Source organism: Nipponia nippon, unplaced genomic scaffold (assembly GCF_047370975.1).
Source record: "Nipponia nippon isolate SJK-2023a ecotype South Korea unplaced genomic scaffold, ASM4737097v1 scaffold_6, whole genome shotgun sequence".
NCBI classification, from domain to species: domain Eukaryota; kingdom Metazoa; phylum Chordata; class Aves; order Pelecaniformes; family Threskiornithidae; genus Nipponia; species Nipponia nippon.
In genome coordinates this window covers 55305401-55320674 of record NW_028262380.1, presented here as the reverse complement: position 1 = coordinate 55320674, position 15274 = coordinate 55305401, and the positions used below count along the sequence as shown (strand labels likewise).

The 15274-nt window shown below is 45.7% G+C and overlaps 1 long non-coding RNA gene across 1 annotated transcript; it reads right to left on the bottom strand.

Moving 5' to 3' along the window:
• Positions 1-512: 512 nt before the first annotated feature.
• LOC148051483 (uncharacterized) lies at positions 513-15014 on the bottom strand. Its single transcript, XR_015699895.1, has 3 exons — positions 14730-15014; positions 11915-12032; positions 513-2824 (listed from the first exon to the last, which is right to left on the bottom strand). It is a non-coding gene; the product is annotated as an uncharacterized LOC148051483 (long non-coding RNA).
• Between the last annotated feature and the right edge of the window lie 260 nt (positions 15015-15274).

Here is a 15274-nt window from a genome sequence, read left to right as displayed (position 1 = left end):
GTATTTCCTTGTTTGTTTGGTTTTTTTAATCTTCAGAAGAAAGACCATCAGGAAGTTGCTTCATAGATCGTTGCTTCTTCATCAGCCTTTGTCTTTTCAGAGAAAGGTGTTAGTGCAGAGAGATGAAAGTCGGTGCTTGGATTTTTCAGCTGGAGATGGAGGAGCAAAGAGCCCACATCTCTCCAATTTTTGACACATGCAGTTATCCATTCCACAGCAGAAAATCATTTATGATCATTAATGTTGTTACTAATTACTTGTCTTCCATTAGGTATTAAAAATGTGCTTGGAGTTTGCCCTTCTGCAGTGTTCAACACAAGAAAATGTTACTTCTCGCTTTCCAGGCCCCCTCATTTCCCATTGCCCGGCAGCGCGGGTGAGGTTGCCCTCCCCTCAGCTGTGCCACTACGGGATCTGGTTTGAAGGGTTCCCACGCAGTCACGTGCACTGCGAACCCAACATCTCTTCTCCCGCTGCCTTCCTCCTCCCCCCACCTTCTCTCCCTTCCTCATCTTCCTGTCTCTGATCATCCGGTCTCGCCGTGCAGGACAGACCACACACACACATCCAGCAGCGTGATCCGGGCATTTCCAAGCAGTTAAATATTCCTGGGTTTATGTCCAAGAGAGAATTAATACTTAAAGGAAAACAAATTTGCCTTGAAACCTGCAGATTTATATTCTAGGGCATACGAAGAAACTCAGGGATTTAGCTAACGTGCATTAAAAAAAAAAAAACAAAACACAACAAGAAAAGAACCCCTGCTGTAAGCAGTATTAGCTGCCAAAGCCATAATTGTGCAAAACTGGAAATCCCTTGCTCAGCTGAACGTAGCACATTGGTATATCATCTTAAGTGAATTAGCTGGCATTGGAAAGCTAGTGTTTCTTATAAATAATAAACCAAAGATTTTTTTCAAGTCATCCTGACAGTTTTCTTGGAAATCTGCAAATGCAATACTTATGTTACCCAGCTGTGTCATCTGGATCAGCATTTTGGTTTTCTGATGGGGAATTAGAAAAGGTAACAACTGTAAAGCAGTACAGTTCCTATAGATTATAAAATGCTGTCTCTAATGCAGAAATAGATCAGCTATGAAGTGATAATTTAAAAAACATTATACCTGTAATTTACGGATATGTTAATATTACATAGTAATTTCTTCTGCTATTTTGCTGCTTTTCTTGTTGTTGTTTGGCTTTTATTTTCCTTGTTGATCTTCTATGTGTAGAAAGGTTATTCATCTGTATGCCCAAGAGCCGGGATGCTGGTGCACACCGTGGGTGGGACTGCCTCATCTGTGCTACGGGGATGATCCCAATTGCCCCCATAGACTTGGGTGCATTCATAAATGTTAAGACTAAACCAAAAAAGGAGGCTTGGCAGTGTGATTGTTGTGTTTACTGAGGGAAAACTGTTTGGTATTCTCATTCTTCTGAGTCTTTTTAGGCTGCAGTAGATAAGGAGCGAGGCCATTCTGTTAGCATGACTTTTCTTAATGGAGATCCCTCTACTTCTACCGCCCAGACCTTTGGTACTCTCAAGTCCCATCCGCAGTCACTGGGGGTTTCAAATTTCAACACATTGGGTAGAGACAAAATTGCCTAATCCACCTCCTTCTGTGTCAGTCTCGTGAAACCCAGACAAATGCCTTTGTAGCGACCGGGTAGTCAACTGGCACCGGTCCCACAGGCACAGCGGGAAGACTGTGCACACCAGCGGGAAAGTTCTGATCAAAGCTGTTTGGAAATATGTAGTGTCATTCCCAGCCTGGACATGGGAGGATTGGGTGTTACAGTGGGTGAATAGTTATGCCCTGGGAGCGATTTCTCATGAGCGTGGCTGTAGTCTGGACTCTGTGGTTAAAGGGTTTTACGTACAATGTGCCATTATGAAGCCACTTTGCGTCAGCATCAAAGATGGAGGCCACTGGTGGTTTGGTTCCCCTTCTCTGTCTGGTACGAGAAGTGTCCTCCAGGACATGCCCCATCCTGAGTAACTCCATGAACCCATCTCTCATGTCTGCATGTCTCAAACCACAGATAACAGGGCTGAAGAAGGAGGCACAGTAGAAAAACATCAAAAAGACCCATGGTGTGGGTTGGTCAGGCTCACCGGGTAGCTCTCTGATCTCCAATCTTCTAATCAAGAGCAGTCCCATGGCCATATAAAGAGGTCCCAGGGCGATGTGTGGGTGACTCTGGTTTCCAGAGCCTGGCTAGAAGAACTGGTGAGGTTCAGGCACTGGAATCACTTTGAAATCTTGAGATGGGAAAAGCTAGCCATGGAAAGGGAGGCCCCAGAGCAAAGCATAGGGGTTATGCTGTGCAGGGTGCTTAGTGGGGAAAGCTTTGGGAGGACAGGCCTGGGACCCTCCGAGGGAAAAGACAATGCCTGGGAAACAGCAAGACCATACTAAGCAACATGGCTTTTGATCCCCAAAATTACATAAAAGAAGGGATATATAAAAGCAAACACACAAGAAATGCTGGAACCGTTGATGTCTGTATGCTCTGTCGTATTCCAAGGGGTGGCCGATAACACAGTGTGTTGAGGACCAGAGGATCCATAAGCATGTCAGTAAAGACCTAGAAGCTCCTGTGGACTTCTAATGAGCAATGCTGACTCTGGCAAAGCTACAAGATTACTAAATCTCAAGGCATCTGTCCCCTTAGATAACATCATAAAAAGTACAGTTGGTGGCCATTTAACACAGATCTGATCACAAAATTCTTGTATGAGAAAATCCTTTGGGGTCTTAAAGTGGTTTCCAAGCATAGATGCTGAAGATGGGCATGTTTGCTCAAAAAAACCAGCCAGGAACCTGAAATGGAAACAGAAATTTCAGTAGTCTTCCCCACACGGATAAACCCCGTGACTGGAGGGATTCGGACTATTGTTGTCACTTTTTACCGTTTTGCTAGAGAAAGGAAGGAAAATCAAGACTGTGCATATTGAGGAAGCCAGCCATAGCCATCGGAGGATTCTGAGGACAGACCTGTTCGGCTGTCACTGCTGGCAAGATTCATCCCACTGAATTGCAAATGCTTGTGGAGGGAATAAGAAAATAAAATGAGTTCAGTGACAAGTATTGGGTCTGTCTTAGCTGTGCCAGGAGGGAAGTCGGTCTAGTGCTGGGATCTGCCTCAGCTCCTCCAAAAGACTGACATCCCCGACGGGAGAGACAGCAGGTTACTCGACTTGCTACTCTAGCCTAAGCCTAGCTATCAGTCTCTGGTGTGGTGCTGGCAAAGAAAATAAAGGGTAGAAGAAGTGGAGGAGCAGGTCCCCCACTGGAGGAGATCATACAGGGCCCTTTACTTTGCTAGAAGAGCTTAACGATAGCTGTTAGTAACCGTGAAAGGTTTGAATTTAATTTCATACCCACGTACATTGTCACCACTCAGATTAGAACAGCTATCCCACAGGGACTTGAGAAATCACAGGTTTTTAAAAATACATAGTAATTAAAACTATTAGGAAAATTAAACATTTTTATAAGCTTGGTTTCCAGTTCTCCAGTGGGATTGTGGTGTTGGTAATTTAAGATTGGGGGAAAAAAAAAAGAAGATGCATGTATTTTGGAAAGTTAATTTGGCGCTGAAGTGAAGGAATCCATCCTGTGTTATGAAAATTGTCATCAGCTGCAGCTGAAGGAAGCAGAAACAGCTCTATCCCACTTGTCACACAACTGTCCTTATGGAAACACTTATTTGGGAAGAAGTAATTGAAAGCCTTAATACGAAAATCATTTCAGATTTGCCTGGGAATCAAAAGGTCTTTCTCCTTCAAGACTAAAATTTTACATTAAATATTAACAAAAGAATGAAAGCAATTTCTGCTGAGTGTTTATAGTGTGCCTGTGAAGCTGTCGGGAAGGCGTTTGCGAGGCTTTGCAGTTGCGGGATGGTGTGCGTACAGGGCAGGGTCCTCGTGGGAGGCAATCGGGCCCTTGCGGGGCTGAGATCTCAGCCACAAAGTCAGCCTGGCTCAAATAATTTGAAAATGAAAGCTCAATTTCCAGAGCAAAGACTGAAAGAAAACTGGTTGGCTTCTTTGGAGGTTTGCAATTAAAACAAAGCATTCTGGGGTTGAGCGCTTTGCAACGCTGAAAACCTCTGGGCGCTTATCATTTTGCACAGGGTCAATGCAGGGTTATGTTTGTGTCAGGATTCAATCTCCTTTCCTCCTCCTCCTCCTGCTTTGATGAATAGGCAATTGTAAATAATTTAAGACTGTAAATTGACCAAGTCAGTGACTGCCTTTTAAGATAAAGAGTCTTTAAGTGCACTAATATAATCCGTACAGTAGTTTGAAGTTCTGGATAACAGATACCAGGTACGATTCTATTTCAGGGTGTTTCTGGCCAGAGTAGCCTGGCTACTGGAAAAAAGTTTAAAAAGCGTATTTCCACCTCTGCCTAGTTTTAGGGATGGCTGGGTCTAGATTTGGTCCATCTTCCTCTCTAGGTGCTTTTTGCCTATAAAATGCTCCCTGCGTGAGGGTGTTCCCCTGGCTCCCGGGGGCTGGAATGCTGCCCTGGGTGGTCCCACTGCTTTCCTGCCTGCCCCCTCTCCCCTTAAACCTGTGCATAGGCAGGGAGGACGATGCACTCGAAAAACCGAAGCTAAGGGCAAAAAATCCAAGCACGCCGTCTGCCTGACGCCTGGAGCAGAGCCAGGCTTTCGGGTATTTAGAGCAAGGGGTACAAGCAAGTATTTATTTATTGATTGAGAAACAACGCAGTGTTTCTCTGACTCGCTATCGGTTTCCAAATCTGATTTAAATAAACTCTTCCAGTGCATAAATCCAGACAAAATGTCATTCACCATATGTTTATTACAAAAACTTGGCACTTACTTGCATCAAAGTAGTTTTCACACACAGGCTGTTTGTTACAAAACCTCAGCAAAGCAGGTATAATTAGCATTAGCGCTTGAGGGGGAAAACTGGGGCTGAGAACAGAGAAAATAATTTCCTCGCTGCTGCAGAGGGAGTTGGCGCAGGGATTTGGATTAGAAACAGCCTTTCCTAGCTTCTCATTTTGTTCATGCAGATGACTAGATTTGCATCTTTTATTAATTTTTATAACAATTGGACAAATAGTACTGTGCTCATTTCTTAAAGAAAGTGCTTAAAATGCTTGTAAGACTAGCTTAGAAATATCCCAATAAATGGTCTTCCTACCTGAATGGCGATAACTACCTTGCAAGGAAGACATATGATGAGTTGCTGTATGCCATTTTGCATACAATTAACTTTTATCAACCAGAACCCGAAATGCTTTCTGAATGCATCATTTATACGAGCTTTATAAATGACCCACTCCTGTACTGCTGGCATAAGTTGCTCTGATGAAGCCAGGCAAAGAGCCTCCAAAGGACAAGCAACTAGCACAAGATGGTCTTGTACGAAACTTCTCCAACCATTTACATATCACCACTAGGATTATTATAAAGTGCTCAGAGATTTTGGACTTTCAAACAAAGTTTGAGAGCTCTAGGGAGGCAAAGATAACTGGTCTTTTTCCTGTTTTTCACTTTAGTGTTTATACACGAGTAAATCAAATTATAGGCTGATTTTGATATTTCCTTGGCTGCAAAACAGACCTGTTGAGACTAAATTCACATGCAGTTATCCTCTTTTGGTTAAACTCCTAATAAATATGAACTTGAAATTTTGTCTGAAAGTGGCAAAAGTAAAATTTAAAGAAAACATGAGTTCTTTATCCTAACACATGGAATTTGATTTTTCTTTCCTCTTAGAAAACTGCCTCAGGCACGCTAATGGGTGTTTCTAGCAAATCCAAAGATTGATTCTCTCAAAAGAGCATAATTACGCATGCAAGGTCTTTGTCTTTACATTTCATTAAATATTACTTTTTAATTTACTTTCTCCTATTGTAAAATCCTCCAAGTCCTTCTCTAGTAGAAAGGTGAGAGAGAGGGGCTGGGTAAGAGATCAATGAAAAAATACATCCTGAGCACTGCCCTGCCCCTCCTCTGGGAAGCTTTGGTTGCTCTGGTTATTTCATCTGCCGTCGCTGTTTTCACGGCTCGCAAGTCCATGTTACCCTGGTCTCCCAGCTCAGATGGTCTCGTCGACCTTTCTCTCCAAATCTCCAACTCCCGAGCACTGTATTGCTTACTCTGAAAGTCTTTTCCCTTCTCAAATGCCCACAACCTTCTCCAACACGAGAACTTCTCCCGTGCCAAAGGAAACGTTGGCCTCCCGGTGGCTACTTTTAATTTTACAAAGAGATTACAAGTTTTATGTAATCCACAAAAGTAATTGGTTTTGAGGGAGCACGATGAGGCAAAATAAAATAGCACAATCCTCCACCTGTACGTCCTGTTTAGAGGCACTCAAACAAAATGTAAAATAAGCAGCTGTCATCTGCGGCATGTACTGTAGCTGTCCTTCAGCGTGTGTTCAGGGAATTAGAGCTCCTGGTCTTCGGTTTCAGAACATATACCTGTGCGATGCGATGCCTACCTTGCGATATACTTTATGTCTTTAAATGTTACCATCATGTATTGGCTGCTCCCGTTGAATCTAGTGAGATGGCTCTTCAGATAATGCTCAGACGAAGGAAAGGTATTGCAGCCTGGGGTTAATTGGTAGAGACTGGGAGCGCAGAAGGATGATGCAACTGGTGTGAAACATATGTACACAATGATGTCACTCAGGCAGGCATTTCCCTGGGTCTTAGTACAGTATCAGAGACAAATTAAACCAATTTTTCTAGTCCCCAGATTGTGCTGGAAGCTGGAATGTTATGGGTAAATGTTAGGAATATTATATGTGCTGCTACTGTAATTTGGTGATAGAGCATACTATTTTAAAAAACCCTTCTGGTACTAACTCTTTCACAAAAGCTTTTTTAGTATATCCAAAGAGCTACTTGTACCTTCAGAGAAAGCACGTTATCGGTCTTATTTTCATCATCATGCAAAAAAAAGAAGAAATAAAAGCTGGATAAATGATATTTTCATAAGGTTTGTTTCCCCATCATTTTGCATATGCCCTTTGGAGAATTTTATGCAGCCTAGAAATAAACATCCTCGAAGGGCTAAAACTGAGCAGCATGCAAGGCTTACATGGCAAACGGATCTGATGCTTTTAGGCTTAGCCCATTGCTATGACTGGTTTCCACACAGCACTTTCTGGGTTCGGTTATCTTTGCTTTGGGCTGATCCTACAATCCCATGGGGAAGAGATCAGACTTCTCCCATGAAGTGCACACTGTTTGCCCCAAATATTTCACCAGATGGGGAAAACGGGCGCTGCCGGAGACGTCCCGCAGAGAGCGGGTTATCTCTGGGCTGCCTAGCTGGGCTCTCCTCCTGGGCGGGCACAGCGGGGGCCAGGCAGCTGGTGCCTCTCTGTTTCTGCTCCAGATACACTTCTGCAGAGGCAGCTGAGGTTATTCATCATCCCCATTCCCTTCCGTCCACCCCCCTGGCTGCTGTTTTTGTTTGGTTCTTTTTTTTTTTGCCTTTGAGGTATTGAAAGTGGCAAAGCTTTCACTGGCACGTTAGTGCTGCTTCAGGTGAGTGGTTAGTAGGTAAAAAAAAACCTAAGCGCATGGGGAGGCACCTGGGACGTGGGTTGTGCTGTCGACACAGAGGCAGGTAATGGAAAACCAGAGGGAAAAGACCATTAACCACCATCCTCTGCATCGGGCCCCGAGGCAGGGAAAAAAGCAGCCCCGCTTTCACTGCTTTGCGTCTTCAGCAGGGGCAGCCTGTGGGGGCTCCAGCTCGGCGGTGGGTTTTGCAGGGTGGTTTATACCCTCCTACCTGCAGCTCTGGTGCAGTGCTAGACCGAGCCCCCGGCAATCGTCCCTGTCCCCACGTGCAAGCGCAAGGTGCTGCGTCAACCGGCTGCTGGGACCTGAAACCGCGAGTGTCCATCCCTGTACAAAGGCAAACCTGCACTGGCGGGTGCTTCCCCTGCATACCCATCACGCGAGGGCAACTGGGAGAGAGCGTGGGGGGTGGTGTCGGGACACACAGCCTGCTCGTGCGAGCACAAGGCACAAACAGGGTTTCAAAGCCAGCAGAGAAAAGCAGGTCAGAAAAGACTGGCCCCCAATGTGCTTTTCCAGATTTTGGGGCTGGTCTGCAACTGTCAAGCCTCAAGAAAACAAAACCATTGGCCTCAGCTTTTGGGGTGATGGAGAGGACAGCACACCAACCGTGCCTTGAAAATGCCACCACTGAAAGCTCGCTCTGCATTAACCGAAGCAGTAACCGTACAGCTGAATAACCTTAACAAATGAAAGGAATCGCCTAAGGCAGGGCAGGCTGGAAACCTGTTGGTGTGAAAAGCAGATCGGACTGAACAAGCCTCCTCTAAGCCAGCTCGCACTGCCCCCAAATCCCACTTTGGGATGAAGCGGTCGGGTGCGAGCCTCAGAGACGCTGTCAGCGCACTCTGCGCTGGCTGCTGATCTCAGTATTGGCTCTAACTTCTCTAGGAGGAGGAAAATAGCATTACCTGCAGCTATGGTCAGCTATGGGAGATGCATATGTATGTTTTCATACACAGGTATCTTATGGGGAGAGAGACAGAGCTGGAGAGGCTGGGGAAAGGGGGGGAGAGGGAGTTTAGGAAATGCACAAACCCTTAAATTTTAACAGAGGTATCAGTTTTAATATTGTATCTTTTTGAATCACTTAAAAAATAACAGCTCAGGAATGAACCAGAGAGTTAAAGCCCAATCCAGAAAACAATTAGTTCCCCACATAAGCCCACTGGGACTATTACAGGAGATGGGCTGATTTCAGGATGGCACTCTATGGAAATTAGAGTTTTATTCAGTCTCAAAGGGGAGGAATCAAAAGATGCAGAAAAAGTTTTTTTGAAGTGTGTCTTGTGATAGGAATTGGGAGCTTGGGAGCAAGGCAATTGATTTTCTTGAGAAACTGGCCACTATTTTGGTAGGTGTAAGCTGAAACTGGTGAGAGGGTGCCAGATTTGGGTACCGCGGATGAGGCTGCAGCATCTGATGGTGGTGTGCCCTCCCCGGGGTGGCTTTTTTCTCCTGGCTGCTGCTAGTGTGGCTGAGCTGATGAGTCGTCCTCATTCAGGCTTTGGTCAGGTACTTTCATCTCGTGGGAGTGCTGTTTTGGTTATTCAGCAAGATATTGGGGGGGGGGAAGTTAAGTAAATCCTAACACCTTAGGACAGCATTTCCCCAAGCAACAAAGTTGTTTAGAAAAGAAAATGAAATAAGACCAGGTTACAGATGATGCATTGAAATGCAAATCTCTGTTGACTCTATCAAACATGCAGGGATGAAATAACAATTTTACATCACCAGAGTCAAAGAAAAGAAAGTTGAAAACAAAATAGAAACTAGGTCGGGCAGGAGCAGGGTAAAGGCCATGAAAATAAGACCTAACAACAGCCCTGTAGTAAGCATGAATGAATGGAGATGACGGTAAACTGAATGGGATTAATTAGAAATGTAACTTTGCATACAATTAGGTTATTCGTTTGAAATGCTGGATACAGGCATTTCAGCTTATTTCAGTTGCCATACCAACCCGATACAAGCATCACATAATCTTTTATCGCATTATTTTGGCTATGATTACATTATTTTACAACTTTGGTTGCTAGGAGAGCACAGTACCTTTCTGTGCGCTTCAAACAATTTTCACTTTGCAGAGACATCAGCTTCTTGTTGCTGGCCTCTGAGATAGCGTATGGAATCATTAGCAAGGCAAGAAGCCGAATTATACATAGGAGTGAGTTGCACTGGGAAAACTCTCCGTGAAAGGATGGCTGGGATTTTCTCCTGCTGCGGGGCTGGCAGGGGTGGCTCTTGTTGGAGAAGAACCGGGAAGAGAGGAGGCAGCAGTCCGTGGGGCAGCCTTGGAGGGAGCTTTATTTGAGAGGTAGCTTAAACTGAGGAGCTTCTTGTTTTGACAAGTTCATATTACAGACTACAAGTCGCATTTCATGCTATCAGATTGCTATACTGGAAAGGCTAATAAATGTGGAGTTATAACTCTAAAGTTGTTTCTAACATAACAGCATAAGCTGATTCCCAGTCATTGAATCACGCTTTTGCCCACAGAATAATCTAATATAGCCAAAAGACAGCAGATAAACTGTGGAGCAGTTGTCTGCCCTGTGCTTCACAGCACCAGGGCATTGCAGAAAAGGAATGGTTGCTGTTTAGGACACAACAACGGGCATTTCTTGGGGCACAATACCCAGCAGAAAGCAGGGGCAGGCGAGGCTAAATGTGATGGTTCATGTGTTGGAGATGGGTGTGCATCACATTGAGGAGGCGTTGTTCTGGCACGTGGCCTTGCAGATGCATTTGGGCCCCGTGTCGATGGCTTGCAGTGACAACTCTGGACAGGGGGAATACAGGAGAGAACACGATTTCTTGCAAATACTGACTGCTGAAGAAAGCAGTGCCAGGAGAGAGGGGGCAAGGCTGGAGGGAGGTGTTCCTCTGCCTGGAAACAGGACCAGCAATACTTCCCTACCTCTGATATCTCTGGAGGCTTTAACACTTTGCGGCTTCTGGAGGAAAAGGCATTACAGGTCTGTGTGTGGATTGTGGTTACAATGGGTAATATGGAGGTCTGAAATGAATAGGAAGATGAGAAGAACACTGAAATATTTTTAAAGTGTGTTCAAAAGTCAAGAGCTGTTAGTAGGAGCAGGGCTTTGCTTTTCTTTTTGCTTTTAGATTTATTTATGATTACAGGGGCTTTCTGGGAAGATTTTGTTCTTAAACCACACCCGGTAGTGTGAAAGGGAAGAAAATTAGTTTGGTGTTTTCCCCTCAATCGTCTTCCCTCCTGTGCCTTAAATTGAGATTGCAATTAAAACAAAAGCCCAGTTGCCCAAGAAACAAAACAGAAATTCACGGGCCAGCCTAAATATCAGCCTCGTCTTGTTTTCCTTCAGTCCTCTCCTTTGAGAGTTACAGCGACTGGACAATATGGGCAGCAGTGCCAAGACGGGAATTTGAATATCAGCGTGCATGTCTTACAATGAAAACATGGAAGCAGTGCATTCGTCGCTCTTTGTGATGGCCGCGCGTCTCCTCGGAGACGCAGAGGGACAGAGATTATGGGCACGGACCTGCAGGAAGAGAGATTTGATCTCCCAGACCATGCCCTGCTTGAAAAAGCTGCCGAACTTAACATTGCTCAGCGGTACAGGACCCTCCTCCCTCTGCTATGAAATGTCAGGCTTTGGCATCTGCAGAGTACCTCGCTGCTTTGAAATGACAGCCTGGCTCTCCAAAGTGTCACCAGCGACCCAGTCCCCAATTAACAGCACGGGTTTGTGGGCTTCTGACACTAGTCTCAAAGCTCCTGTGGGCTGCTGCAGCCTACAAGCCAGGGATCGTTCCAGCTTTGCAAGACTCAAAGGAGAGGAAGGGAAAAAAACTGGGAAGGAAAAGCTACGGTTTCATTATTCCATGCTAGCAGGATAACAGAATACATTCCCTTTAATACTAAAATGTGTCATTTGAGAAAAGATCCTGCTGTCTGATCAAGCTCTCCATTAGTTATTTTTGCATGTGCATGCACAAATCCAGCAGCTAGGCGTACAGCCCTGCTGTATATTGGAAACCAGAAAATGCTGCAGGGTGTTTCTAAAGAATAGCAATTTGGAGGTTGTGGGTGGTTTGTGGGTGTAATAGAAAAGGCTGCATACCAAGGCATCTGAATTAGGCTTCTCTTTAGGCTGCTTACAGTCTCTATCAAGATTGTTAAGAACCTGATTCTGCCATCCTTATCCTTACCTACCAGCATTTGCTCCTGTGAGCAATTTTATTTATGTGCCACCTGTTGTATCCAGGGCCCTAGCACAGAAGCTGAGCACCAGTGTGGCTGAACGCAAGTGGAAAAACACTGAGCTTTACCGTACGTACCGATGCTCCCCGTGTTTTTAGCAGCTGCTGAAAGCTGAGATCAGTTGGTCACCAAACCACAGTGCATGGGCGACACGCCGCCTGTGCCATCCCTCCATGTTGCTCACCATCCTGGAGGCTGCCAAGAGCACCACAGTCAGCATCAACAGAGGGTGCAAACCACACAGTTGCTCTCTGCGCACCACTGACTCACACCGACCCCTGCCCCGCCGTGCTGGAGCATCGGCTCGATGCCCTGCTGCACCCGGGGTTTTCCCCCCGCTCCCACCAGTGGTGGTCAGCCACAGCCACCACCATCTCAGGACCCTCAGCAGCTCTTATCTTCCTGCTTGTTTTTTTTTGTTTTGTTTTGTTTTATTTTGCTGGTTTTCTTTGCTGGGTTGGGGAAGTTGTTTTGCAAAACTCCCTCCCCTTCCACCTGACGCTCCTTGTTCTTGCTCAGCTTGAGGGACGCTGCGGGACGTCATCTGAGCTCCTTGCACCTCGGGGAGGCAGACCGCTGCAAGGCTGGAGCTCATGCCCGAGGGGCAGCCAGCCTACCGCACAGGCAGCTGATTCCAGCCTTGCCTAATCTGGTTGATCGGTTATTACGGAGGAAAAAAAAAAAAACAGTCTTTGTGCTCCCTTGAGCTAAAGTTTTGCCTGGCTTTTAACTGCAGTAATAGCACGCTTTATAGCTTCCGCGCTCCCACTATGCATCAGCGCCGGAGAGGCGCAGAAGCCAGCTCAGCCCAAACCGTTATTTCAAGAGCACGCCTAGCAAGTTCCCCCAGTCGTTTATAGCCCTTATTTTGCTAATGGAAAGTTAATCATTGGCTTGAAACTGTGCAAAAATGTTAAGGGAAAGAATCACAAGATCACAGGAAGAACTCTAATGTGTTTCCTAGTACGTCCCTTTCATTTGCCTCTGCAGATCGCAGCTCTAAATACCTCGGGGTGAAATGCGTCTGAGCATTTCAACACCTAGCAAATATTAACTACCTCAGAGCAGGCTCGAACAAGCAGGTTGAGGGGTGCCTTTGTGCCACAGCCTGTAAAGTCGGGAACCTGAGGTCTGTGGAAATAGTCACTTTTAAATTCTGCCCTTCGTTTCTGTAATTTTGTGAAAGACCAGCACTGGAAGGAGTAACACCACAAAAGGACTCACAACACACAAGAACCCTCCAGTGCTTGACAAACATGACTTCACTAAGCTTTTTGATGCCCTTCCAAGGTAATTATGGCATTGTTAGCCCTTCCTACTTTTAGAAATGTGGAAATTAGGGATTCTCAGAGAGTAATGCAGAGCCAACTGACTCACGATGTCCATCAGTTCTCTGCAGATCCTCTCATCACTACCCAGCACTTTGGACCTGTGGTGCGGAGCAGCCCACCTGCATCCTATAGCTAAGGAAGCTCAACACGCTGCTAGCTGAGCAGTTTGTAAAAAGAGAGGGGGAAAAAAAAGAGTCTGTGTTTAATAACGCTGAACACTTTTCTTTCCAAAATCTACTTCTCGTGCTCAGAAGCAATATTGCGTTGACGGCCCCTCAGAAGCAAACACGGTAACATGAACGGCAACCCCCACATGAGGAGGCTGAATGGGTAGGGTTGCTTAGAGGCATGCTCTTTCTTATTTCCTTTAGGTCCTTCCCTAGCACTCATTACTGTCCTTCCCAAGGGGACAGTGGACAGTGGGCTGGATGGACTTCATCAATTCATACTGATTTTAGTGACCTGTTTGGTCAAAGGAAGTATGAAAACAAATCTGCAAAGACTTGAAATGTCCTTCTTGGCGGACCAAGGGGACTAGGCCTGTGGATGACACCTGATAATGTATTTGTCCTGCAGTAAAAAGCAAAGTCTCTGCACCCTCTTTTTTTCCAAGTGATGTTTTCTAAAGCGGGAATGATACGCAGCTGGTTAAAAATGCATATGGCAAAGAGAGAGAAAAATAAAATTCTGGTGTTTATGCAGAACAAGCAAGTGGAGAGTGTGGAAGTGCTACATGCCTGTTGGTAATTTATCTGTGAGGTTGGAGGGGGGGAGGGGGTTGGTGTTTTTTAGAGAATATAATCTGGCCACCCATAGAGAACAAACTCGAACCCTGGTGGGCGGGCTTGTTTGCTTTACAGCAATGCAGCTGTGCTCTTTAAGGAGCAGCATCCCATAAGAATATAGCCCGCAAAGCAAAACAGGCTGGCCTTTTTCTTTCCTGAGATGTGAACCACTTGAACAAGTCAGGGAAAAAAAAATACGGAAAGAAGAAAGTGTACCAGAGACAGGGTATTGCACATTGCTATTCCGGAGCCGCGGGCCGGCGTACATCTCAGGCTGCGGGTGGTGGTGCTCCTACCCACAGCATCCCTGCAGCCACCGTTTTGTAGTCATATCCCTGCCCATGACTCCCCTCGGTCTGTGTCCGGTGAGATGTTTGTCAGTGAAACAGCACAGCCTCGGCGGCCTCGCCAGCTCTCCCTCCCTCAAGCAACCAGTTCTCTGTCTGCAGCAACATGCAACATGGAAGTAAGAGTGGCTTTGTTATGTTTGTATTTCAGCTTGCTTGCTTTACTGATTTAGTATAAATTACGCTGATTTCTAGCAAACCCAAATGCTTACAAAATTAATGAGGCAAGAGAAGAGTGCTATATGTAAATGGCAGGGAGCAACCTGTGCTTCTGCCATTTATGGTTGTATTTTACTGTGTCAGGAAAGGTCCCATTGAGGTACAAACTTCTCCATGCTGTACAAGTTTTAAGACCCTAATAAAAATAAGATTGAATACAATGGCCAAGAACCAGACACTTAAACAAACTGAAACAAGGCACATACTCACAAAAGAGCAATTATCTTCTCCGTACCGCTGTGCTCCTGTCTCTCTGGTGAGTCACACAAGGTGGCATGAGAGCAATTGTCTTACTCTCTTGCTGGATTTCATGGCAGCCTCCCCAGACAGGCCTTCAAAGAAACAATAATGGAAAGCTTATCCCTGAGAAGGCTTTATTTGCTGCTGAGCACCAGGCGCTGTCACTGTTCTAAGCTGCCGGTGCCTCTCCCAGGGCATGACAACACGGTTAAGTGCGGGCGCACGGGCCGCTGCGCGTGTCCTGAGCCAGGCGGAGTGGAGCCAGCTGCAATTCAGAAGCTGTGTTAACTTGGGTCCCAGCCCTATAAAGTACCTGATTTGTTGGCCAGCTGTTTTTCAGGACCTTGACTAGTTTCCTTACGTGGTGCTGAGGGTATCACACAGCAGGTTCGGAGGTAGTCCTTGTGCTTTAGTGCTCTGTATACCCCTGCAACAATTTCTCCTGGATATCTGCAGTATCTTTCTGCAACACATCTTCTGTTGTTCAAGCACTGATGAAGGCAGATGTCTACAAT